Here is a 27,662-nt window from a genome sequence, read left to right as displayed (position 1 = left end):
CGAAGCTACATGATGCTTCCTCTAAGAAACAGCTCTTAGGTGTGGTGGTGCTTATCTGTAATACCAGCACCCAGAAGGCAGAGGCAGGTGGATCTACTAACAAACAAACAACAAAACGGAAGCGAGATCTTTATCATCACAAGAGTGAGACAAAATATTTTGACCACATTGGTGTAACTTTTATTAGTTTGTTATAAATGTTCTATTTACCTCTTAATGATTTATTGTGCCTCATTTACAAATTAAACACTATCATAGGTATGTATATAAAAGAAAAAGCATCTATAGAGTTCAGTACAATCAATGGTTTTAGAATGGGGGTTCTTGAAACATATCCTTCATGGGTAAGGGCAACTATTATACACTAAAAACCACTATTGTATAATAAAAACTATTTGCAAGAATAAATTTTACAGTTTGTAGGAATGTTAGACATTTTTCAAACTAGTCCAGATGAGCTGTATCAGTTAAAAACAAACAAAAAACACTTGCTAGGAGCCTGATTCAGACAAAACATTTTTACCAAGAACCACAGCCCTCACACACTATACTCTGAGTGAAAAGGCAAGACACACAGGTGACAATCTTACCTTGATGTATGATCTATTAAAAACAAAACAAAACAAAACAAAACAAAAAACTGTGACAGGCTGGGGAGATGACTCAGTTTATAAAGTGTGTGCTTTGTAAGCATGAGGACCTGAGTTCAACTCCTAGAATCCATGTTAAGCCCAGTTTGTGGTAGTTGGTACATTGTAGCCCAAACTGGAGTGGAGAGGCAGAAAAAGGTGTACACCAGAGGCTCAGCTGGCTAGTCCACCTAGCCAAAATACTTGTACGTGGGTGTGCATGTGTGTACGTTTAGTGAGAGACACTGACTTGAGGCCATGCCTCAAAAAATTAAGGAAAATAAGGAGAAACAGAAGATATTCAAAATCAATCTCTTGCCTTCACATGTGCACACACAGATGAACAAACATGAGTACACACACATTCATACACCACTGACAACCCAAAAGTGAGGAGCCAACACATAACTTATTTAAGGAGAAGACAAAAAAGATCATACAAATTGGGAAAGACGGAAAATGAGAAAATATTTTGATCTTGGTGTGTGTCACCTTCCCTAGTAATAAAGAAATAAAGTCATAATAGAAGAAGGGCTTGGATAGCTAAGGAAAACAGGATGTAAAAGTTTTAAATTAAGAATTGTAAGCTGAGAGCTTACAAAATGAGTTATCAAGTGTAGAGAGTAGATACAATTATTCATCTTTCAGATTACTAAAAATACATATGTGAGAACATAATAGCACCTTAGAAAGCATATTTATATTAAATGTGAGCTAAACCCAGCCTCATATAAGTAATTATTACTTGGGATACTCAAACTAGGGTGTAACAGCTAAGCTGTGTTGTAAAGGCATGTTTACCCAATACTGGAGTAACTTAGTCATTTACTTATTTTATTCTGTTTTAAGACAAGGTCTCACTATGTAGCCGCGCTTGGCCTATAACTTGCTTTACTGACTAGGGTCGCCTTGAACTCTCAAGAGACCAACATGCCTCTGCCTTCAGAGTACTTGGATTAAAGGCATATGGCACCATGCCTGAAGGATTTAATCAATTCTCATCAAATACTTTCCTTTCTAATAATCTATTTAAGTGTCACAAATTAGCATATTTCTGTTTGAAAAATGTGCAACACTATATTATTTAAAGTAAATGCAGAAAGCTTGCTGCGAACTGACCAAAAGGACAAATATTTGCTGAAGAATTAGTCTAAGATGTATACAACACGCTTCTATGCAGCCAGGGTACTTTTAAGTAGTCTATATCTAGTATGTGCGATACACTTGAATATTTAGAATATTCTTTTAAAATATATGATACTTTTAGAAACAACAATCAGTTCCAATTTTATTTTGCACATACCAGCTTGTCTTCATGTTCTGTTGTATTTTTTTCACAAATTTCCCCCAAATGCACTTAAAAGTACCTGCCACCCCAACTCTTTCCTCAATTAGATGGCTTAAGAATAATCAAGCAATTCCCTTTATTTTTCAAAAATAAACACATCTCTCCCTTCTATCACTAGCTGCTCACATGATTTCCCTACCCTTTTACACTTCTCAGCTGAGATTCTGTTGTTGCTGGGGTTTTTTTTGTTTGTTTGTTTTTTAAATAAAATCAAATAAGGTGCCATGCAGGCTAACAACTTCCTGAACAGAACACCAACAGCATAGGCTCTAAGATCAACAATCAATAAATGGGACCTCATGAAACTGAAAAGCTTCTGTAAAGCAAAGGACACTGTCGTCAGAACAAAACGACAGTGTACAGACTGGGAAAGGATCTTCACCAACCTTGTATCTGACAGAGGGCTAATATCCAGAATATATAAAGAACTCAAGAAGTTAAAAAGCAACAAAACAAGTAATCAAGTTAAAAAAAAATGGGGTACGGAGCTAAACAGAGAATTCTCTGTAGAAGAATATAGAATGGCAGAGAAACACTTGAAGAGATGTTCAACATCCTTAGTGATCACAGAAATGTAACTCAAAACAACCCTGAGATTTCACCTTACACCCATCAGAGTGACGAAGATCAAAAACTCAAGTGACAACACATGCTGGAGAGGATGTGGAGAAAGGGGAACCCTCCTCTATTGCTGGTGGGAATGTAAACTTGTACAACCACTTTGGAAGTCATCTGGTGCTTTCTCAGAAAATTAGGAACAGTGCTTCTTCAAGATCCAGCTATACCACTCCTAGGCATATATCCAAAAGATGCTCAAGTACACAATAAGGACATTTGCTCAAGCATGTTTGTAGCAGCTTTATTTGTAATAGCCAGAACCTGGAAACAACCCAGACAGCCCTCAGCTGAGGAATGGATACAGAAATTGTGGTACATTTACACAATGGAATACTACTCAGCAATTAAAAACAACGAAATCATGAAATTTGCTGGCAAATCATGGGATCTAGAAAAGATCATCCTGAGTCAGGTATCCCAGAAGCAGAAAGACACACGTGGTATATACTCACTTATAAGTAGATATTAAACATATAAACATACTAAAATCTGTACATCTAAAGAAGCCAAGCAAGGAGGACCCTGGGTAAAATGATCATCAATCCTCACTCAGAAAGACAAATGGGACAGACATCGGAAGAGGGAGAAAACAGGGAGCAGGACAGGAGCCTACCACAGAGGGCCTCTGAAAGACTCTACCCAGTAGGGTATCAAAGCAGATGCTGAGAATCACAACCAAACTTTGGGCAGAGTACAGGGAACCTTATGAAAGAAGGGGGAGACAGAAAGATCTTGAGGGGACAGGAGCTCCACAAGGAGAACAACAGAACCAAGAAATCTGGGCCCAGGGGTCTTCTCTGAGACTCCAAACAAGGACTATGCATGGTGATAATCTAGAACCCCTGCAGATGTAGCCCATGGCAGCTTAGTATCTAAGTGGGTTTCCTAGTAAAGGGAATGGGGAGGGACTGTCTCTGACATGAACTCAGTGGCTGGCCCTTTGATCACCTCCCCCTAATGGGGGAGCAGTCTTCCCAGGTCACAGAGGAAGACAAGGCAGCCAGTCCTGATGATACCTGATAGGCTAGGGTCAGATGGAGGAGGACCTCCCCTCTCAGTGGACTTGGGGAGGGGCATGGAAGGAGATGGACAAGGGAGGGAGCTACAGCTGGAATACAAAGTGAATAAACTGTAATTAATATAAAAAATACATTTAAAAAAACAGGTGCTGCATGGGCCTAGAGAGATGCCTCAGTTATTAAGAACACTTGCTACTCTTGTACATGTCCTGTGTTCCCAGCACCTGTTTTCAGGTGGCTTCCAACAACTTCAGGGGACCTGACACTCTTTTGGTCTCTTGAAGCCCCTGTATAGATATGATATATATGTGGACAAGCAGGAGCATTGTTAAAATCAACTGGTCAATTATTTCTGATGAATCAATTTAGTTGCTTTAAAATTATTCCTGAATTTATTCCTCTCCTTCCTTCTCTGCCTGTGGATCAGGAGGTAGCTCTCAGCCACTGCACCATCATGCCTGCTGCCATGCTCCCCACCATGATAATGGACTTAAGGCTCTGATACTATAAGCAAGCAAGCACCAATTAAAAGCTGTCTTTCATAAGAGTAGCCTTGGTCACAGTGTTTCTTCATAGCAATAGAAGAGTGGTTAACACATCCCTTATGAACTAAGTAACAGTTCTCACTATAATATGCCATTATATGTATGATTCAGTAAAAACAGAAGGGGCAGTTTTGAGTTTATGCTAAGTAAGCAAAATACAGGAAATGCCTAAAAGTGTGCTACTATGCTAAGTGCATGGCAATATAGTCAATATACTTGGAAATTAAGCATTAGAAAAATATAGTACCATTATCTTTTGTAATTTAAACCATACTAAATAAAAAATACATATATACAAATACAGCCTACTATAATGCATTTCTTCATTATCCACTTTACTTACATATAGTCACTGAATACCTGAATACATAGGGGTTTTTTTCTCTGTGTTCTCAGAATCTTAACTGAACACCCAATCAACTCTCACTGGCCTCCTTCTCATTACTAACCAAGATTTAAAGAGTGAAAACTGTCAATAATTTCTCAATCTCTATTACTGTTAATGAAAACTATACTATTCAGGGCACTTCACCCATGCATGTACATGTGGAGATCTAAGGTCCCTTTATCATGATCCACTTTATTTTTTGAGGCAGGGTTTCTCAATAAACCTGGAGCTTGTTGATTCAGCTAAACTAGTTGGCCAGTGAACTTCCAGGGTCAGGATCCACCTGTCAGTGATGAAGTAATAGATGTACACCACTGCTGCTGGCTTTAAAGTATATGTTGAGAATGTGGACTTAGGTCCTCATGCTAGCACAGCAAGAACTTTACCTGCTGAGCTATCCCTCTGCATCCCAGTATACACATTTCTCCACAATCTGTGTCCTGCCCTTTCTGTGGCTTTGAATCTTTTTGGTACCACTTTTTCAAGCCTATGCCATCGGCAGTTTCCAAACTATTGCTCCAGGCTCACAAGTTTAAGTAAAGTCTATGGTTTACTTACCACTCTCTTAGAAAGGCTTTCCTGACTTACTTTCCTACTACACTCATGTAAATTAGGTTCAACAGCCAGTCTCTCTCTCCCTCCCCTATCCCATGCTCCTACTGTACCTACTTTCTGTTTATCTTGATCACAGCACTATATCACATAAAAATGTTCATTTACCCATCTATCTATAAACTTTATTTCTCTCTCCCTCCCCTATCCCATGCTCCTACTGTACCTACTTTCTGTTTATCTTGATCACAGCACTATATCACATAAAAATGTTCATTTACCCATCTATCTATAAACTTTATTAGACCGTAAGATCTTTGTAGGCAGGCAGGCAGGCTGAAGGCTTTTATTTCAGCGTTTCCAATGCCTGCAGTTTCTGAGTTGAAACAGAAGACATACTTAATGTTTGATGGCCAGGGAGAATGGAAACTAGATCGAAACTATGTACATGTCACACTAAATATTTAGTATTTCAAAAGCTAAGAGTAAGTAACATGGGTTGGTAAGATCAAGCCTGGCAACCTAAATTAACGATCTGGGACCCACATACTAAAGGAGAGAATGAATTTCTCCAAGCTGGTCACACACACATGCCACAACACATATGTGCCCAAACAAACAAATGTACTAAATAAACAAAAATACAACTTAAAAATTAAAAATAAAAGACTAAGTAATAGGTCTTTCCTAGAAACTGACTTTTGTGTCCACTACATTACAGTTGTCGCTTTTACTACTTTAGGCAGATAAAAGATTGATTATTCCTTAAAAGCAAACTATATAAACAATCACACTTTTATTTTTTAATCTAATTTTCTTGACTAGTCCATAGACTCCTAAAACCGAAGACAGTTTAATGAAGAAACTAGTCTGAGTTAATAACTGGTCTACGTGTTGCATGGCTAGTAACTAAACTAAATTGACACAAATTTCACTCCATATCTTTAAATGATATATGCAGTTTGGAAAATCATGATTTTTTTTTTTTACCATCAAAAATTTAAATATTGGAAACAGCCACAATATTGGGGGAAGAAAAAAATTTAAATGACCTAAAAATAATCTTAATAGACTCAGAGCATTCTACATGAAAAACTAATTTTCTCTATGAATCAAGAATCAAAGAAAATAGATTATGGCAGGGCAAACTATTATTGGAGTTACATATTAAGAACCATAAAAATGTTCTTTTTTTTTGGCTTTGTGTTGACTGAATTCTATTCTAATGAATAAAGGCCTGAAAAGGGGACCCCTCCCCAAACTGTATGGATAAATATGCTCTCTGCCTCATATAAATTATTTTATTTATAATAAAAAAGTAAAAACAAATAAAATATTCAATAGTGAAATGAAAAGTTATAGCTCATCTACCAACAAATTAACAGGTAGCATCTGAAATACAATGAATATAACATAAGGAACTAGGAAAGTCTTTATGATATGTTCCTAAAATAACATATGTTTACTTACAGTGCATACATAATGTGTAGTACATATTAGCTACATGTACTGCTATGTACTCATATAACTATTGTTATTGAATAATCTTCGAGAAAAATGAAGTGTTAATCTATAGTATTCCACATTTTTCAATAGCATAAGAAATTGTCAAATTCCTTCTAAAATGAAAAAAATAAGCACCTTGAGAAATCTTCAACTGTAATAATCTTGAAAATTTTCAAGCACCAAACTTACAATTTTTAGCTTTATCGAACATAACAGAATTCTATAAGCAGTTCTGGCTTTTGAGAAAATTAAGAGAATGAAGAAAAATGAAAATATCTTTAGATGAAAGTATCAGATTTTGTTAAAGTATTTAAATACTGCAGATAGCAACATAATTCAACAGCTAGTTACCATATCAGAAATCCAGACACTGAAGTTCACCCTAGAGCAGCCAAAAGCTTTTATCTGAGCCATTTCTAAGTTCCAGTTTTAAGACTCCTACATCTGAAGACAGAAGGCAGTACGATGAACACTGACATACCCTAGGAACCGTGAATAATTAGGTAAGATTTAAAGCTATAAGAAATACTTCTCTTTCACCACCAACACCCTCCAATTCCTAATATGCACAGACGGATTGTACAGATCATTTTAGCCTGGAGACAATCAATTTGTCTTTTTAAAATGCATATTGGGACAAACCAATAAAAAAATGGGCTATAGATCTGTTAAGAGAATCCACAAAAAAATATTAATTGCTAATAAACACTTTAAAGTGTTCTCTATCATTAGCCATCAGAGAAATAAAAGTTAAAACCCAGTCAGAATGGCCAGAATCAAGACATAAATGTTTGAGGCATCAGTGTATACATAGTATGTAACCAAGGTTGAAGGACTACCTTGGAATAAAAATATTTAAAAGGGGAAGAGAGGAAGAGCTGTGTGTGTGTGTGTGTGTGTGTGTGTGTGTCTTGTGTATCTGTGTACCTGTTCACGTGTATGGGTATATATATATGTGCAAACTCATGCACATGGAAGTCAGAGTTTGAACATGGGTGTCCTCTTCAGTAGCTTTCCAGTTTACATTTTGAGAGAGGGCCTCTCACTAAACCGTGAAGTCACTGATTTTACTAAACTGACTAGCTAGTGAGCTCCAGTATTCCCGGTGCTGAAATCCCACACATGTTTTGCCAAGGTCCTCCACAAGCACTTTACTGACTAAGCCATTTTCTCAGTCCTAAGAACTATTTAGGAAAAGTTTCCAAAAGCGCACAGAATAGAGGCATAAATCTACAACCCCACCAAGAGGAGGGTCTGTGTTCAAGATTAGCCTGAACTACACAGTCATTCACTATGTCTCTCTCTCTCTCTCTCTCTCTCTCTCTCTCTCTCTCTCTCTCTCTCTCACACACACACACACACACACGAGGAAGGGGTTCAGCCTGAGGTGGGGGTGGGGGCCAGAAGCTAGAGACCTTGCCGAGCAGTTAAGAGCATTTGCTGTTTTTGTAGAAGACCTGAGCCTGGTTCCCAGCACCCATGCCTAATGGCTCACAACTGCCTGTAACTCCAGCTCTTCTTCTGGCCTCTGTGAAAACTGCATGTACATATCCACACATAAAATATTTTTTCAATGAAAGAGAAAAAACACAGAGAAGTAACAAGAGGATTCCTAAACCCTAAAGAGGAAGCTATTTCAAAACCAGAGTTGGGGTGGGGAGGTCAAATTAAATAGGCAGAGAACAGCTTGTATCATTATCTGCCTCCATTCTGAGTAAATGGCACTGTTTCTCCAACTTTAATCTTTACAAGAAGAATATAAATGTTCTTCTCTGTAACATATGCTTTATTTTTAACATACATTTATAAATGTTAAACAAAATGTAAACTATCAGGTGTGGTGAGTGATGCCTGTAATCCCAGCACTTGGGAGATGAAGCAGGAGGATCGCTTCACGAGGTCAGCATGGGTTATATACTGAGTTCCAGGTCAGCCAGAACAGCACAGTAATGACCCTGTCTCAAAACCAAACAAACAGCTGGAGAGATGGCTCCAGGGCTGCTCTCATAGAAAAACCATGTCTCAACAAGGAGGATTCCCAGGACACACATGGTGGCTCACAAATGTCTGTAACTTCAGTTCCAAGGGAGCCACTGCCCTGTTCTGGACTCCACTTGTACCAGGCATGCACATGGTGCAAACACACGTAAGCACGTATTTACAAAATAAAAACTTTTAAAAACAAAAAAGTAAGTTCAATTTTTAGTTAATTACTACACCATCCTTCTTGTCTAGAGCCTACATCCTAAAAGTTTAAAATACATGATGTTAATGTCCTACTTGGTAAGGCAATCTAACTGAATGTTCTAATATAAACAAATGCCATTTAATAATAATGCAAATTATACTAGACTTGAGGAGGTAATGGGTAAAAACTGGTCAAGTACAACATTCAATAATAAAGCCACCAGCCAGGTATGGCGGCGTATGCCTGTAATCCCAGCACTTGGGGAGGCAGAGGAAGGCAGATCTCTGTGAAGGTTGAGGCCAACCTGGTTTACAAAGGGAGTCCAAGAGAGCCAAGGCTACACAGAGAAACCCTGTCTCAAAAAAACAAAACAAAATAAAGCTACTGCTAAGCTCTGTTTAAAATATTATTTTAAAAATATTATCCACACTGTTTAAAATATTATTTTGATAATACTCTTTCACAAGCAAAATATCCAAGAGTACGTTAAATACAAATTCAAAATGCAGTCGCCAACTAACTATTGACATACATTAACAACATGAATGAATCCCAAAAGCCTTCTGTTAAGTGAAAGAAATAAGACACACAAATGTTTTATATACCGTATGATTCCATTTATATGATCTTGTAGAAAAGGTCAAAGCTGTAAGAATAAAATCAGACTGTACTGCTAAGGGCTGGGATAGAATTTACAAAACTTTACAAAGGGACACAAGGATACTTTTCAGAGTAACGTTAATACTCTGCCTGTAGTAGTGGTGGGTGACACAGAATTAATGCTCACCAAAACTCATCTAACTGAACTGAATCTAAGAATGACTTTTATGGCATAAATTATCTCAATAAGTCTAACTTAATTTTTTAATGCAGCTATCAAATCATTATTTCAGTTGAAGAGCATTTTATATGTAGTAATGTATTTCTCATCAAAACCTAATCCGCTTTACGTAATAGTTGAGCTAGCAAAAAAACTTTAAAACCAAGTTTCTTAAAATAAAGAAGTAATAAGATAACTTTCTTTTAATAAACCCTACTATATTACACCCAACTCTACAGTCCAAAGATACAGAAACAAGGGGGGAAAAAACCCAAAAGACACAAACAAACAACAACAAACTTTCTTATGCTACAGAGTCCTGACAGCTGAAAAGAAATTCTGTAATTTTTATATGATTTATTTTTATATTCAAGTTATATTACACATGCAGTACTAGGGATGCATGTAAATAAAAAGCTCTTATCCCAGAGGTAAAAAGACCTGCAGGCAAGAAAACAGTATTTTGAAAGTGACTGAAATAGAACTTGCCACTGCTACTTGCAGATTTAGAAACAGATCTTTAAAAACTATACATACAAGAGCAGTATCTCAGTAGTTTAGTGATTAAAGGAAAAAGAACAAAAAAAAAAATGAGAAGAAAGGACAGAAGTAAAGATATAGCTCAAATTCAACTAAACAATTCAACAAAACTACCAAATGCCTAAAGCAGGAAGGCCACACACCATACAGTGAACAGACATAGAAACAAATTATTTTCTCTACAGGTATGTTATAAACTGTACAAATGCTATGAAATGTAATAAATGATCAAGGAAACATTCACAGAAGGCTTTACTCTTCACAAAAAACACCCAATGCCTTAACATTTTGAAAAGCAAAACATGTATAGACAAGTGGGAACACTAGATAAACATTTCCATGGATAATGTCAATGATTTTCTACCACCAATATTTTAAACTTGTTTGTATCTATATTCCACATGCTATGCAAAAATCTTATTCAGGCAGAGAATGAATGGATTAGCAGAGGTAAAGTATTTATATCATATGTGGCTTTCAGGATAATCTGAACAGGGGCTTTTAAGATACTGCATTCCTAGAAGGAAGGAAGGAATATTAGCTTGTAGGATTATTACATCTCAACTTTCAGTCTCAAGAGTTGTCCGCTAAGGCACAGGTAGAGAATCCTAAAGAAAATGCCCTTTGTGTCACTTTTTTTAAAGAAGAGAACTATGACTTATCATGAGCATGCCTAAGTTAACCCATGTCAAATTTCAATGTGACCATTACCAAGGAAAAACTAAACTCCATATATATATATATATATAGCCTACCCCTGACGATCACTTTCTTTAACTGAAATTGGCAAACCATAATACTATCCGATAAAGTAAAAGAATGATTTAAATAGCTTCTTCAACTGTGGTTCCTTTCTGACTCCATAAGGAATCAGGTAACTGAACATGTGTGCTGTGAAAACGTTACAACAACAAAAGGTTTTCTGTACATACAACAACCAAACATGAATTCAGAACCACATGTGGATGACACTGGACGTGTTTCCTCCAGTGCTCACCTGTGCTGCTTCACTCAACTTTACTCAGCCTCGATTCTAAACTCAGCACACTGTATGCACTGAGCATGCCATCACGCCACACACAATCCCAGAATAATATATTCTATAAAATGCAGTTTTGAGTGCACATTAAAGTTTTCTGTGGTATAGAAGCAAAATAGTTTGACCATGGAAAACAAAGACTTCTAATATTTCCATACCACATTCCTCAGTTTGCAAGTACTAAATTTGTTTATCTTTGTAGTCTAACATAGAGTGTTAGATTTTTAAAATTACTACTTGAGTTGCTACCTTGAATTTTGTAACTAGTCATTATCTGAGTTTTGGCTTGGGACTATACACAAATTTCCAACAACTAACACTAAAAATATTTCTACCATTCTGTACTACATATGTATGTGAAGAGGTGGTCCTGGCATGATTATAAAATGTAAATATTGATCAACTCTAAGAAAGAGCTGAAGAGGGCTGTGTGTGGTGATACACTCCTTTAGTACCAGCACTCAGGACACAGAGTCAAGGAAGAAGAGCCAAGCAGATCTCCTTTGAGTTTGAGGCCAGCCTGGTCAACGTAGTGAATTCCAGGTCAACTAGGGCTACTTAGTGAGAACTTGTCTTTAAAACAAAAACAAACAAAACAAAATAAAACAATGCACTACAAGCCTGAAGATACTACATCTTGTAGTATCAAATATGCTGGAAAGATTTAATCCTTTCTATAAAAAACAACAAGTATATATATATCACGTTAGCATGCAAATTTCCTTTAGTCTTTAATGAATGGGAAAATGATGTATGCATGTCAAAGAATTGTTTCAAAATAAATTTTGTTTATTATTTTTCACTTATTTATTTTTATTTTAATGTGAAGGCATTTGCCTGCATTTATGTTTGTGCAACACATGCTTACAGTGCCTATGTGTAGGGCATTGGATCTCCTCAGACTAGAGTTACAGATAGCTCTGAGCTGCCACATGGGTGCTCTTTATCTCTGAGCCATCTCTCCAGCCCAAATATTTACAATTTATTATCGGTAAATGTTTGATTTACATACCTATATACCCTAGGGTCACATAGTAATTTCTTGGCAAAAAAAAAAAAAAGTCATGGAAGAGTGGAAGAAGTTCAAGAATTCCTGCTTTATAATTCTTAAAGGGTTTCTACGTAAGCAGTACTGGATAACACAGTGACATTATTTCCTTGCTGTGACTGGTTTCAAAGACTTTTTTTTGGTTTTGAAAATAACAAATAACATAAATACCAAACATTAAGCTTAAGATTTTAACATAAACCATGTCTTAAGTTTTAATGCTGCTTTAGTATTGTTAGATTTAAAGTCTCTAGAAGAATATGTGTTTTTTTAAAAGTAATGATCACATATAAACAAGCATGCATTTCACCTACATAAGACAGCATGATTCTTTGGAATGGCGAAGACAACCTAAATGAATCTAGTATTTCAAATTTCTGTCACAGCTTTGAAGTTTCTCAGGAGAGTGAAAATAAAATTGTTTTAATAAATTAATTTCTGCATGTCCCAAGTGTTTCCTTTCTTACAAAAGGCAAATAGAAATAAAAGGTAACTTTAGAGTTTAATGTATCCATGCTAAATGATGTTTGACACAGCTGGATGGCAAAAGCCAATTTACCTACACAATTTATTTTAGAAATTTAATGTATTCAGGGCAAAATTTTGATGCTTATCATTTCCATATAGCAATTAAAAACTCAATAGTCATAAAATAAAATAGATCTGACATGTATAGAGCTACTCTATATATGTAATTTAAATACATGATTCATGTATTTAAAAAGTATCCTTATTTAAATGCATATGTTATAAGTATAAATGACATATAGTAACAAAGTATTTTATAAGTCTATAATCTAGTAAAAAGTAAGCTATAGATGATCAAAACGTAACTCTTCTCTTTTGAAGAGGCTAGGTATATAGCCTCCTCCAGTGATAAGAACACATGCTTAGTATCATGGGCCCTGGATCAGATCCCAAACACAACACACACAAATTATTTTGAAACTCTTTATGAGCTATACAAGAAAAAAATAGTCTATTTTATAACCAAGCCTGCTCTTTTTATGAAAAATTACAGTATACAATTTCAAGCTGAAGAGATGGCTCAATGGTTAAGAGCACCAGCTTCTCTTCCACAGAACCCCTATCTGATTCCCAGCACCCACGAACAGCCCACAACAGGCTGTTTTCAGTTCTAGAAATCCAAAACCTTCTTCTGTGGGAACCAGGAATGCTCACGATGCATGAACATACACGCAGGCAAAACACCCAGACACATAAATTTTTTTTTAAACTTTTGAAGAGGCAAGTTGGAAGAATGCAAAGACTAGAGGTATTTTAGAATTAGACATCTTCGAGTTGGAATTCTCTTAACACTCGTTAGGTCTACCACCCCAGAACAGATTTTTTAAACATGTTAAATTTCTGTTTCCATATCTGTAAAACAAGAATATTCTGGCTTAACTGAGTAACTGGGCAGTTTTAAAATCATGATACACAGTATAGTGGATAAAGTACCAACACTGTAATTCCTTTTCTACTTTTCACACTCAACTGAGCTTGAGCTAGTCACTTAAATCACCCTATAAGTTAGTTTTATAGTATGTCAACCTCAAGGAATTGAGAAAACCTCCAGAAGAGTTTCTGGCACATGAAAACCATTCAATACTGCCACATACTACCAGGTGTGGTGGAGCAAACCTGCCATTCCAGCACTTGTAGGAAAAGACAAGAGGATCCAGGCCATTCTGGTCTATACAGTACATTCTGGGCCAGCCAAGAGTACACACACCACCACCACCACCACCAACAACAACAAAACAAAAACCCAAAACAACAAAGTATTACAAAATCAAAAGGTACAGCACCTGACTGAAAAAAAAACTAAATTTTAGTTCTCTTTTTATATTGAACTCAAATCCACCTTATAAAAATAAAAATCATACCACTTGGAAGGCAGAGACAGATGGATCTCTTTAAGTTTGAGGCCAGCCTGGTCTACAAACTGAGGCCCAGGACATGCAGGGCTACACAGAAAGAAACCAGATAGATAAATAGATAGATAGACAGACAGACAGACAGACAGACAGCTGGGTAGCTGGAGATAGAGAGATGACAAATGTTCACCATAACGGATTTTATTTTAGATAGACTACTTTAGTGCTGGGTGTGGTAGTGCAGGCCCTTACTCCAGCACTGGGGAGGCGGAGGATCAGCTTGGTCAACACAGGGAGTTTCAGGCAAAGCTATATATTCTTGAGAAGGAATATGAAAAAGAAAATGGAGAAAAGGAAAAATTGGGAAGGGGTTACAATCTCAAATGCTTTGCTGGATTCTTGGTTTTTTGTTTTGTTTTTCTTTTTGTTTTTTGAGACAGGGTTTCTCTGTATATCCTTAGTTGTCCTGGGACTTGACTTGTAGCCCAGGCTGGCCTTGAACTCACAGAGATCCACCTGCCTCTGCCTCCTGAGTGCTGGGATTAAAAGCCTGAGCCACTGACCAGCTGCTTTGTTGGAACTGTGAAAAAGGATCTCCCTGCTGGCTATGGTGATGTATACCTTTAATCCTAGCATTCAGAGACAGAGGTCTCTGTGAGTCAGTTCCCAGCTGCATAATGAGACCCTGCCTAAAACAAAACAAAATTCCCACAAAGTTTTGTAAAGGCAACAGTTCTTGAACAAGTACACAATCAAGTGGATGATTTTGAAAAGATCAACATTTGACAACTACATAAATGCTAGCATTAAAAAAAAAATTAGTCGTAATAATTTATAGTTTAGCTTCTATGCTAGTTATTTGGCCACTCACACTTTTAAGAATGAAATAATTCTAAAGTTATGCTTTCCTTTCTGAAAAGAGATACTATGACAATTTCATCCATATATATATATGTATGTATTTTAAAAAGCCTTAAGAGGAGGAAAAAATGCACAGACCACTTAAAAAAATTAAAAAGCTAGTTAAAACTTCATTTCAAAAATAGTATATGTATAGGACATAAATTCTATCTTCTTAAACTGACATAATTACTTTGACAATATAGCTTATGAATGTTGAGTCAATTGAGAAATCAAAGGAATGCATGACTTTTACAAAACTAAAGAAGTAGAAACTTGGACTCTATTAAAAACAAATGGATGTCAGGCTAATTACTCATGAACTATATAACTATGATCAATTTCTACATCTTCCCAGCCTCAGCTTCCTTATCTGTAAATTATGGGTAACTGTTTCTACTTTACATATTCTTTAGAGTTAAGTAATATTATTGGAGACATACTTAACACAATTCCTGGCAAATAGGCAATCAAAACCTTATGGGGAAAATCTTAGTTGGCAATACCCTTATTATTAAGTAACCTTTCTAAATACCACTTTGGGCCTAAAAAGGATAATGCAATCTCATAAAATTCAATTCATTAAAGTTAACTCTAGATTTCTGCCAAAACAAAATCAGACAAACTACAAATATCTAAAATCACTTTTATTAATTAATTTACTTGGGCAAAATATTCTAATCATATAAAATATCCCTTAAAATAAGAATGATGGCATTGAGTGGACAGAATGGGTTTTTTTTTTAAGTTGCTTTAAAATCAAGTAGACACACTAAGACTCCACTTTAAAAAATAAAACGTAAACAACTCAGAAAATTTACGTATCATTTGCTACAAATATAATCACTTAAAGTCCTTAAATAAGTGTATAGCAAAATATAATCAGTAGTTTGAACATATACACCAATGTGTGTCAGAGTATGTTCATACCAAGAAAATACAACAAAACAAAACAAAACAGATACCATATCTTTTTTAAAATTAAAAAAAAAAGGAGAAATAATCTTGAACTCAGACAATTCAAAAAAAGTAAAAAATGGTATATTATTACCACTAAGGAATACAGGGTTTGGTGACCAGAGTGCAGACATTTCTTAGAGAAACATAATCTAGTAAAAAGAAAAAGTATTAAGTATCAGGAAATCCCCTTAACTCAATCATTATATCACTTGGTCTCTGAGTGTGAAGTTTTCTATTAAAAAAAAAAAATCATGGCAGTTATACCTCTCATGTAAACATAAGAACATCTATAAATGGATTCAGATCAGATTGAAAATTCTAAAAACAAGAATTATTATTATAAAAGACAATTGCTGAAAACAGCACAGTTTAAAATGAGCTCTGAAGTTTTTAAGAGCATAAATTTACGATCAAAGCAAGCAGTATGCTTAGAATATTAAAATAAGCATCTTCAGTTTAACAATTTATTACCAGAGTTCTATAAAAGTACCTTGATAAACAGAATTAAATTACATTTCTCTCAAAGTAATTTACCCCAGACCTCCCAATGACTCAATACAGAAGTAAAGTATTAGTTTAAATTTTTAGAAATACTTTCAATGTACGCTTTTCTTAATAAGCAATAGTTAAATAACACTAAACTCAAAGTTAGCTTTTATTTTTTTGTTATGTTTTATTCTGAGGAAGTAAAAAAATATAATAAATCTAATACAGACATGTCAGATGTTTCTATGACAGTCTGATGACAGAGTAGTATAGAAAATTAAATAAGAAATTAACAGGAAGCCTGTAAAGTACATTTTTTAGTTCAGTAGTCTGGTTAAAATAAAGAAACTTCCACATGTCAACTGGTATAGCTCTGCACATATTTTAAAATTTTAGTATCAATCACTACGCAGAACCAAAATTGTTTACTACCATAGTAAAAGTCTTCATTTTTCATCCTTATTGAAAAACCTCAATCTTTTTTCAAATTCACTACTCTTTTCCTTCCTAAGTGTGGGCAGCAGTAAAGTAATTTCTAGCACAGGGTCAAAAGTACATTCAGATATCTTTAGTAAACAAATGGGTGAATGGCTTTAGAAAGCATCCCAATATACTTCTTAAAAATGCTGAAAGTAGTTATGTATTTAATTTTAACTTTGATTTATTAGATTTTCATTATTTACATTAAAATTATTTTTCTTTGCAAGTTACACAAGTTATCTGTAGCTGCATACTCATGAAAAACAGTAAGTCATAAGGTTGAGGTTAGGCTTACTAGGAGATGTTGGGTAGAGGGACTATTCCTCCAAATACTGTAACTAGAATTTTAAAATGACCAGAATGTTTAGTGGTTGTATCTTTTCACAGAATTAAAGAGAGGAAGAAGAGCACAAGGTTTATCACTGGTGAATATCTCAACCAATGCAGGTGACATCCAACCTTGCATGAAACAAATTATTCTCTCCAACTAAATTATCCAGACTATGAAATTCAAGGATTGAGTTTTCTCTTTTAAAACCAACGTATTTATTTAACCTTAGCCAAACAAAAATATTTTCCAATTACTTTAAAGAACTGTTTATCCTGTCTTCTCAAAGCATCACTAGCTGAACGTTACTTACAAATTACAAAATAGGAAGAACTGGAATAAAAAAGAGAGGAAAGGACTAACTGTAATCTAATTCCAAAGACTTAAGAAAAAAATGTCAATCACATACACTGATATCTTTTAGACTGATCCAAATATCTGCATAAGGCTCCTTGTAACTTGTAAAACTGTAAATATAAAGTTGCCTCTGTTTAGGAAAACAAATCGAGAAAAACTCTTTTTTCTATTATCTTTCATAGAAATAGGTTCATCTCTTGACATACAGTTCCTTTTTAATAATAATTTTAAAAAAGTTGAAAAGATAATCACAGAGCCCTTCAAACATTGAATGACGCCTTTACCCAACCCTTTACACGCCCCCGCCCCCAAACACCAAACCCTCTGCTTTCTCAGGACGGGAAGTCTTCCTCACTTCAGCATTCCCTCCTGGCATACCCCTGCCACCAACCCCCCTTCACCCCCGCAGGCCTGAGGCCCCGTAGCAAACAGAGTCTAACAGGAGCAGGCAGCACAAAGACAGGAATGGGAGATTAGTGGGAGGGAGGGAGGCCGGGATTGGGGCTCAGCAGGAGCCTCGGGCTTTTTAAAATTCAAACTGCTCCCCGACCAATACAAATCACGGACACGCTACTGACTACTACACGGATTTATAGCATTAAAAACATGCCTAGTACGTGACAGCTATATTAACTTCACTCTTCTTAACATTTATCCATACGTTTGCAGGAAAGGTGGAGCAATTTTTTGTAAGCACGTTAAACTCAAAAATAACCCGCAGAAAAAGTTACTTGCTCAACAGTGACAAAACTTAAGACAGAAAACATTTGAACCAATAATTAACCATTATTATTAAAACATTATTGAGCACTGTTGCTTCTTTCTAACAAATAAGTTTTCCTTCAGCGAATATGAAACAAAATATCAAACAGGACATTCCTTTTACTGTGCAATTTCTAAATCTGAGAACTTTAAAAAAGGTATTTCCGTCTTACACCAACCTCCATTACCAAAGCCGACAGAAACAAACTCCCAACATCTAACTTACTCGTGAACTAGAACTTGTTAAGATACAGAACTGGTATTTTTCTCCAGCATTTACAGACACATTTGACCTATTAAAATGACACCTCGCTCATTACACAGTCAAACATCATGGTACAAACAGCCAATGACAATCCTGGAACCTCACGAAGATCTGCCCTGATAAGAAAGGATGGCACCTTCTACGTGTTTGTTTGTTTTTTTCCAAACCTACCAAAGATTTCAAGTGTAACTTAACTTCCATCCTCTGAAAGAAAATAGGTCCCATCCTTATCTCGGCATAAACTCAGAACACTTACAATTCTTTGTATGCCTGCACAGGCTTAGGCTAGAAAGCACCTGAGTGTTTTACGTACAGTCGTTTGAAATTATCCTTACATAACACATACAAACACAAAGTGGCAGAGTAAACCTGTCAAGTACTTTATACTTATCTTTGAATAAGTATTCAAAGCAACACACACTGTCAAACAACATAAAAAGGTCTTGGGGCGAGGGCTGCAGTGTCTCCAGCTCTATGGCTTTCTAATATTAAATATACATGCGGACGGTTTAATCCTTTTACAAAGAAAACGAGTCTTTATTAACTTTCAAGCCTCCAAACAAGTTTTGCAGAGCATTACTTCGGCGGCCGTGTCTGAGTATTTACATTTGTTTCACTAACTGAAACTACTTCCTCCCTTCATGGGGTCACAGGGGGAAGAAGGGGGGTTGTTTGTTTCACTGGGACGTTCCCCACTCCCGGACCGGGAAAGTTGTAAATATGGGGACGATCAGGGCACATTCGCTGATAGTTGTATTGTTTCCGCCTCCTCACTAGCTCCGGCTCGTCTCCCGGGCGAGGCCTGTCACCGAGCAGCAGTCGCTCCGCTCAGCCCGGAGCTCTCCTAATCCCCGAGCTCAAGTAGATTCCGCTGGCCCGCGGCCTGCACTCTCCGCCGGGCCTACGCCTCCCCGACCGCCCCGGCAGGAGCCCGGTGCCCGTCACCGAAGCCAGCCGGGAAGAGGGTGCGAGACCGCCGCCACCCCGGGGTGGCTGCCGCCGGGGAGGAACGAACTCTCGACTCGCCCCGTGGAAGAGACCCGGGGCCGCTGAGGAAACGGCGGGGAGGGGAGCGAGGAGGAGAAACGCTGAGGACCTGGCGCCGGCGCCGCCGCCGCCGCCGAAATAAAGAGCAGGAATTTACCTGGGCGAATCGGCGTCTGAATCCGAGCGCAGGCCGAGGCCGCTGTGGCGAGAGACTATAATCCGGGCCGGGAGGGGGGGTGGCTACGGCTCCTCTTCCGTCTCCTCAGTGCGGGGAACATGTAGAGCCGGGGGGAGACCAGCCGAGAAGACAAATCGCCGCTGCTGCTTCCTCCTCCTCCTCCTTCTCCCACATAGAAACACTCACAAACACCCGAGCGGGGGCCCGAGCTACCGGGGGGGCATCGCCGCGGGCCCGGGAAGCGATCCTCCTGTCGGCGGGGGCGTCCCTCCCTGCGGCTGGCTGGTGTCGGGTGAGTCGGTACCGACGGAGGGAGGGGGGGGAGGGCGGGCGGGGGAAGGAGCCCTGTGTGTGTGTGTCTCTCTCTCTCGTTCCGTCTCTCCCTCTCAGAACAAAATGCCGACCGGAAGTGCAGCTGCAGGAATGACTCCCTCCGCCGGCGCCAAACACTAACAACCACCCCCTCTTCCCCACTCCACTTCCGCCGCCGCCGCCGCCGCTCGGGCCGGCCGCGCTGCCTCCGCGCGCCAGCTCCCCCGGGCCCGGCTCGTCTCTGCGCGCCCGTCCCGCGCTGGCCAGCCGCGGACGCCGCCTGGGCCGTCGCTCCTGCGGGGCGGCTTCCGCGCCGCCGCTCGCTCGGGCGGCCGGCTGGATGATTTTCTTTTTCTTTTTTTTTCCTGGAGGGCGACAGCAGCCGGGCGCTGGTCCGGTGTGGTGGCGCGCGGCCGGGCTCGCTCGCTCGGCCCGCGCCCGGGCGCCCCGGGCCTCCTAGGCCGCAGACGGCGGCGAGCGGAGGCGGCCTCCCCCCGGGGACGCCGAGCTCGGGTGGCCGGCCGGGCCCCGCCGAGCGCGCACCGTGCCAGCGTCGTCCCTGCTGCCTGCCGCGGCGGATGGATGGATGGATCGCGCGCCTCCCGCGCTCGGGGCGGCCGGTCTCTGCGCCCGTCTGTGTTATTTCTGCGAAGAGGACGGTTCTCGGAGGAGAAGGCCCCCAGCCTGGCCGAGTTGGAGTCGCGATCGTGGTGCCATGAATTTCTGGAAATACACGGCCGCAGCTGCTGGACTGGTCTTTTTTTTTTTTTTTTTCCTGGAGATGGTTTTGATTCCTCCCTGATAGTCGGGCTGAGGCCTGTAGGCGACGCTGTGCGAGCGAGGAGCCCGTCGCCCGGCCCCGGCCTTCTGGGTGTGGGTGGAGCCGGGGCCATCCGAACGCCGGGCACCGGAGCCCGAGACCGGCGCGCTTCCACCGTGGTTTTCCTCTTTATGTTTGAAACTCAGAGGCCCTGGACAAGGCTGGAGTGCAGAAATGTGAATGTGCATACCGTACCGTGCCCGTTTGTAGTGTCTTTGGGAAACAGGATGGCTTGTCGCTATACAGTTTCCTCTGTAGCGATGGGGGTGGGAGGGCATCATCAGGTAAAAATTGCCGGTAGGTAAGCTGGTTTTACGCAGGAGGAGACGTGCTGGTATTGGGTTTTTTGGTTTTTTTTTAATGAATTAAGTTGTCAGCGTTAATGTACAGATGTCCCACAAGTATGGGACAGCTCGCCTACAGGTTATTCCTTTGCTTTAGAAGTCACGGGGGAAGGGCGGGCCGGGGCAGGGGGGTAAGATGTTAAGATTTTGTCATTCCTGCTCTCTAGACACTAGATGACTATCTAGACCAGAAGGAAGTCAGGGCCGTAACTTCGGCCTAAAGAGTCCTTCAAGAAGGGGGGAGGGGAGAAGGACCGGACCTGGCGTCTTTGCAAATAGAACTATTCCTCAACGTGCTTCTGCCGTCCCTGTCCCCAGAGTAGCGGTGAGACTTTCGCCCGACTTCAGGATTTTGCTCAGACGTCACGTGGGTGCCTCCGTCTCTTCTATTTACCTTCCAGCTTGGAGGCTTCATTCTCATTTTATCCTCCGGGCTTTCTGTCTTGTCTTACTCTTTCCCCAGTGGCCTGTCAGCTTCAGGAGATGAAGTTTAGCTTTCCTTCTCCGCTGTTATGCACCCCGCACTGGGGATGCCTCTGACACCCTCCTCCCTCATTTTTTAACTCTATCTACCCTTTTATATGAGCTTATATATACCTAACAGAACTTTATGAAAGAATGTGAAAACAAGAAAAATGTGTAAGCGGAACCAAGGTAAGTTTACTAGAGGTCAGGAAAAAGATCTTTTTCTAGACATTCCAAAGTTCACAAAAGTGATGATTGCTTTTAGGTTTCTCTAGATAGCAGGGCAGAGGCCAGTGCATTTGTTATTCATATGACCTTACCTACAGTGGGCTAATTCATTTTGCTCTAGTGAGCCGCAAATCTAGAATACATGGCTATTTTGACTGAACCGAAGTCTAAGAATTTATTTGGCTCAGATCAAATACAGCACTACTGGAAAAGTTCATTCAGCAAGTTTCCTAAGTTTTCTGAATTAAGGGTTCTGTGAAAGATGAGGGCAAGCTTAGTGTTGGTATTTTATTCAACACTGGGATTGATGCTTATTTCATTTACTTACGTTATTGAAGCACTTGATATACTAATTAACTTGAAGTGATTTTTGAAAACTACAAATGTAAGAAATTTTATTTTATAGTAGCTGGAAAAGTAGATCTTATAAATTAAGTATAGCTAGAAGCTGTATAGTAAAGGCTTTGGTTTGTTTTTTTATATTTCATTTACAGATTTTTTTGGACAAGAATATAGTTTAATAGCTATTTTACACCCATTAACATAAATAATTAAATATTTAGTATAGTCAGTAATCTGCTCTGTATTGCTCAATTTTGAGAACAGATTTAAGTAAGTTACAAATGGCTTCGAATATTTTTCACTCAGTTTCAAAATGCCAGCATTTCATTTTCCTCATGGAAACACACTTACCATCCTGTGTACATTCTTGAATTGTGCATGCCTCACTAAAGACAGTTGATACATTTGGTACAAAGTCTTGACATGGTTGCAGCATTTAATCCAAACTTAAATTTTTGTAATTTATTTTTGTGTGTGTATGTTTATGTGTGAGAGTGCATACAGAAGCTGTCCACCTTAATTTTTAAGAGGGTTTCTTGCTGAGTCTTGAGCATCTGTGAATAGGGTAATCTAACTAGTTGAAAAGTCCCAGGGATCCGCCTCTCTTAGCTTCCCCAGTGCTGGTGTCACATATGTGCGCCACCATGTCCAGCTTGCTGGGGACTGAAATCAGGTCCTCGTGTTTGTGTTTTACCAGCTGAGCAATCTCCCTAGCACCCAAAATTAATAACTTTAATTTATTCCCTCAATATATATTGAAGATTTATTAGGTGCTAATCAGCCCTTTTCTAGGCACTTTATATAAAATAAAATGATGAAAGCATACAAGGGCTCCCTTTCTTTGAAGGTTTTTCTGAAAGCAGAATTAAGTAATTTCAGTGCTTACGAGACTTTCCTCACAGAGTCAGTTAGGATTTGGCTTGCCTGAAGTTAAGATCTTTGCTGTTTGGAGACAGCCACTCACTGCCTAGCTGTCTGGTGTGCACCACCACACAACGGTTCAAACTGAGGTCTTCGCATTGTCTGAGCGTGAGCTTTTCTTGATCTTGTTGTCTGTTTGCTTAACACCTGTCTTCCTCAGCAGTGCTAGTTTGTTTTGCTTCTTCATTTTTAACTTATCTCTAAAATTAGACTTTTGCACCTTGCAAAAGTGAGTTTCTTGGATCGGTTATTTGCTGGAAATGTTCATGTATATTCCTGTTTGTATTTTTAATCTTTGAGTTACAGAAGTTACACAACATTTTAATAGATTTTAACTGTTGGAAAAAAATTGGTAAAGCTGATGGATTTTATATTTTAATGAATATTTGTCTTCAGTATATCTGCAATTTGCCTTAAAGTGATAAGAATAAAGGATTTTAGAAAATTATCTTTTCACTATTAATGCCTGACAGTAAACCTTATTTATATATTTATCTCTAATAGGAACACATTTTTTAAAAAGGGAGAAAAACAGTGACTAAAAAGGAAATAGTTTATTTATGTCTTGTAGATTATTTTATAATAGATTAAAAATTATCTCACATTCAGGACAACTACATTACACTTAGGATGACTTAAGCTTTGCTGAAGAGTTAAGAATGCCGACTTTGAGGGTAGAACTTAAATATGCTACTATTTTAGCTTTTATGGATTTGTTAAAAGATTTTTATTTGTGTGTGTGTGTGTATGAGAGAGGGTATCCTCACAAGTCAGGACAGTTGTAGCCCCTCAAGTTAGAGTACAAGTGTTGTATCTTGCCTGGTTGGGTGCCATGGCTGCTGGGAACCAAACCTCTGGAAGAGCAGGAAGCACCTTCAACTGCTAAGCCACCACTCTCGCCTTATTTTAGTTTGCTTTTGTATCTTTGTCTTTTGTTTTTGTCTTTTTTGAGGCAGGGTCTCACTGTGTAGATCTGGCCTGGAATTCATTGTGTAAACTAGGGTAGCCACAGTCTCACAGATCCACCTGCCTCTGCCTCTGGAGTGCTGGGATTAAAGGCATACCCCTCACGTCATATTTCATGGTTTTGAAGTAAATGCCTTAATTAAATTTATGGCAGTATTATCTGGAACCCATTGGTATATTTTATCCATTTTTTGCTAAAATTATAGAAGTGAAATTTTCTCCTGCGACTATCTCTATTTGTTTTTACCTACCATAATTTTCAAGAATAAACTTTATTTTATTAATCCTACTCACTTATAATTAAGAATTTTCACTAAATCTATAGATCTATATCATCTGTTTATAATCTTGTGTCATAACCAGCTTATTTTTTGTGTGTATAGCTTTGCTTTATGTTTCTAAACTAGAGTAGCCAGTTACATATTATACTAAGTTTCATAAGTCTACTTCTGAAATATTTCAAAGTAAAGTTATTTGAGATCATAAATCTTCATTAAAACCCAATCTACATGGAACCAAATACTGGCTATGAACCAGAGAGTTGAAGAACAGTTGGGCTTTACTACTGGCTTAATCTATACTCTCACTGGTTAAAAAGACATTATCTGTGAAGGAAGAATGCAAGATGTGTTTTAAAGTCTGCAAAATCTACAGTAGATAAGAGGGAGGCTTCTGGGAGTTGTTTTCACTGCTGTTTGGAGTGGGTTACATTGTAATCAAAGCACCTGCTGTAGACCAGCATTTAACACTGCAGGCTATGCACCATTATCATAAATTTAAATGACCATCCTAAAGTCATAAAAATAACATAGAAGGTGAGGACAGCATTTTTATTTAAAATATTGAAAATATGAATCTAAGTGCATCGCAGATGGTAAAGGTGTATGGGTTTTTGGTGGTTGGTTGGTTGGCTGGTTGATTTTTTGGTTTTGGTTTTCGAGACAGGATTTCTCTTACACTGACTGGCTGTCCTGGAGCTTGCTCTATAGACCAGGCTGGCCTCAAATTCTGAGATAGAGCCACCTTGTTTGTATATGTGTGTGTTACTAAATCATTTTAAAATGTATATTCCTTACAGTGAGTTATAAACAAAAGGGGGATTTTTTTGTGTGTGTGTGTTTCTTTAAAACAAAACAAAGTTAAGATTTTTGTTACTATTCCCCCTAGAAAATGGGGGTCAGGGAAGGAATATCAGAATGCTGCCTATAAAACATTGAATTATAGGAGGCACACTACATATTTTAAAGATTTGATACTCATTTCAGAAAGGTATATTAGGGTAAAGAACAAGAAATAAAAATGTTGATTAAAACGAGGTGGCCTTCCTAGGCTGTGGAGAAAGAGGATCCAGACAGTCCTGATGAGACCTGATGGGCTAGGGTCAGATAGGCTCCCCTATCAGTGGACAATGGAAGGAAGGGGGTGGGTCAGAGGGAAGGAGGGTAGGACGGGGAGGAGAAGGAGGGGGCTACAGTGAGGATACAAAGTAAATGAATTGTAATTAATAATAACAAAGTTTTAAAAAGTGTTAATTTCCATTCAAGCTATACAGAGAGAGCATTTTCCTAATGGATCTACAGTGACTATTACCAGCCTGTTCTGGTGCATTTTGTAAGTTAACATTTAATTCAGCAAAATTATAAATGTGGGACAAATGTAAGATTCCTCTTCCATTCCTTCCCGATTTTTCTTAACTTTTATACCTGTAGTCATAAGAACACAAATTGCCATCTTTCACAGGGTAATTATCTTAAGAATAAGTTACGTTTTAAAATGATAAAAACTTGTTCCCATTTAAAAACAACTATTCAATAGGCTTTTTTATATTGCATAAGCAAAAAACTTACTAATTTTGATTTGTTATCCAACTTGTTTATTTAAATAAGTGTGCCTAAAATTCTGTGCAGAAACTTAAAAGAGAAAACTAATTGTGAACAGAATTAAGAGAAGTATGTAATGAAAAAATACATATACCTCAAAGAAAATAAGGATTCTCTCATGCTGAGAGTCTTAATAAAATGTAAACATCCCATTACTCTTTCATCTTATTTACTCTATATAGGCTTCAGTATTTTATTGTTGGGGTCTCTTAGATAATAAAAGAGACTTAAAAAACATTGTATGTTGTATATCAAGAACCTGTTTCAAAAACCAAACCATGAACAGTTTTTTTTGTAAGCTTCTGATGCTGGATTCCTTTCAGTGACAGGTTCATTAAAACCTACTTTTTTTTTTAAAGTGGCTAAGCACTTTTTTTTATCAGAGATATATTGATCAAATTGGACCAAAGTCTATGTGCTCCATAAAGTTTTAACCAATATAATAAATGCCCTGTAAACTATGAATACTACTACTAGCCAGCAGGGGGAGTGAGTTGGTCTTGAAAGGTAAGCTTAGGAAGACCACATGACTTCCTGTTTTGAATTTAACTGTTATGGCAGCTGTTTTAGTTTATTTTGCCTTTGTTTTTATTGTTTGTTTTTTTTTTTTTTTCCAGAGCTGAGGACGGAACCCAGGGCCTTGTGCTTGCTAGGCAAGCAGTCTACCATTGAGCTGAATCCCCAATCCCCTGTTTTAGTTTAGTGTATCAAAAAGAGACAAAGGCTACTAGTGTATCAGATGTGGATATGATGGCATATTTAACCATCCAAATTACCTTATAGGGAGCAAATTAAGAAGAAGAAAATATACAAAAACTCAAATATTTTATGTTAAATAATTAGAAACAACTCAAGGAAAAATAGTAGCATAAAAGATAATCTTTTTTGATTCACTTAAGATTAAATTTATAAAAGATAAACTTTTAAAAACTACAAAAGTAAAGTGTGTAAACATCAAGACACTGATTTTTTTAACTCTGGGTAGTGAAATGTGAATCAAAACAAAGCAAAGAGAACCAATAATGAAGCAGAGGAAGTTTAAATAGAAATATGGAAGTGGAAATGTCACAGTATTAGAGACTGATAAGCAAAGAGAAAACAGTAACTTAGAGCCATTGCAAATTGCTATGCAGATGTCAGTCACCATTTCTTAGTACTTTTCGTTTAAAGGTGAAATTGAGTTCTAAATAGACACATTTTTAAAATGAAAATAAGGTAAAAAACTTGTCAGTTTTTATGTACATTTTGATAAATTTCGCTAGAGTATAGAGTTGTTTCATTATCTGTTATAAACAACAAATAATGCAATATTAGCTTTGTAAGACTTATTTGGGATGTATAACAATGATAAGGAAAAACTTAAATGTCTCCCAGGAGTCTCAAAATGCCTAATAAGTAATTATATATTGGATTAATAGATATGATCTATTTATCGTTATTTCAAGTGGAGCTCTAAGACCTGGGTTTTAACTAACTGCATCAAAATAAACTTGAAGACCCAAACACTGTTGAACTTAACAATGAGCTGAATTGTAGCCCAGTCATTGACCTAATGTAATAG

General features: G+C 38.0%; 1 protein-coding gene across 2 annotated transcripts in view; it reads right to left on the bottom strand.

The window, feature by feature from the left end:
* Nipbl (NIPBL cohesin loading factor) overlaps window positions 1-20,097 on the bottom strand; it is a 169,056-nt gene extending 148,959 nt beyond the window's left edge. For both annotated transcript variants that reach the window (XM_060380491.1, XM_060380492.1), the window contains exon 1: window positions 19,803-20,097. The gene's annotated coding sequence lies outside the window, so the exon portion shown is untranslated. The remainder of the gene's footprint in view (window positions 1-19,802) is intronic.
* Window positions 20,098-27,662: the final 7,565 nt, after the last annotated feature.

Source organism: Meriones unguiculatus, chromosome 3 (assembly GCF_030254825.1).
Source record: "Meriones unguiculatus strain TT.TT164.6M chromosome 3, Bangor_MerUng_6.1, whole genome shotgun sequence".
NCBI lineage: Eukaryota > Metazoa > Chordata > Mammalia > Rodentia > Muridae > Meriones > Meriones unguiculatus.
The sequence above is the reverse complement of the archived record's forward strand: the minus strand, read 5'-3'. Positions and strand labels throughout refer to the sequence as shown.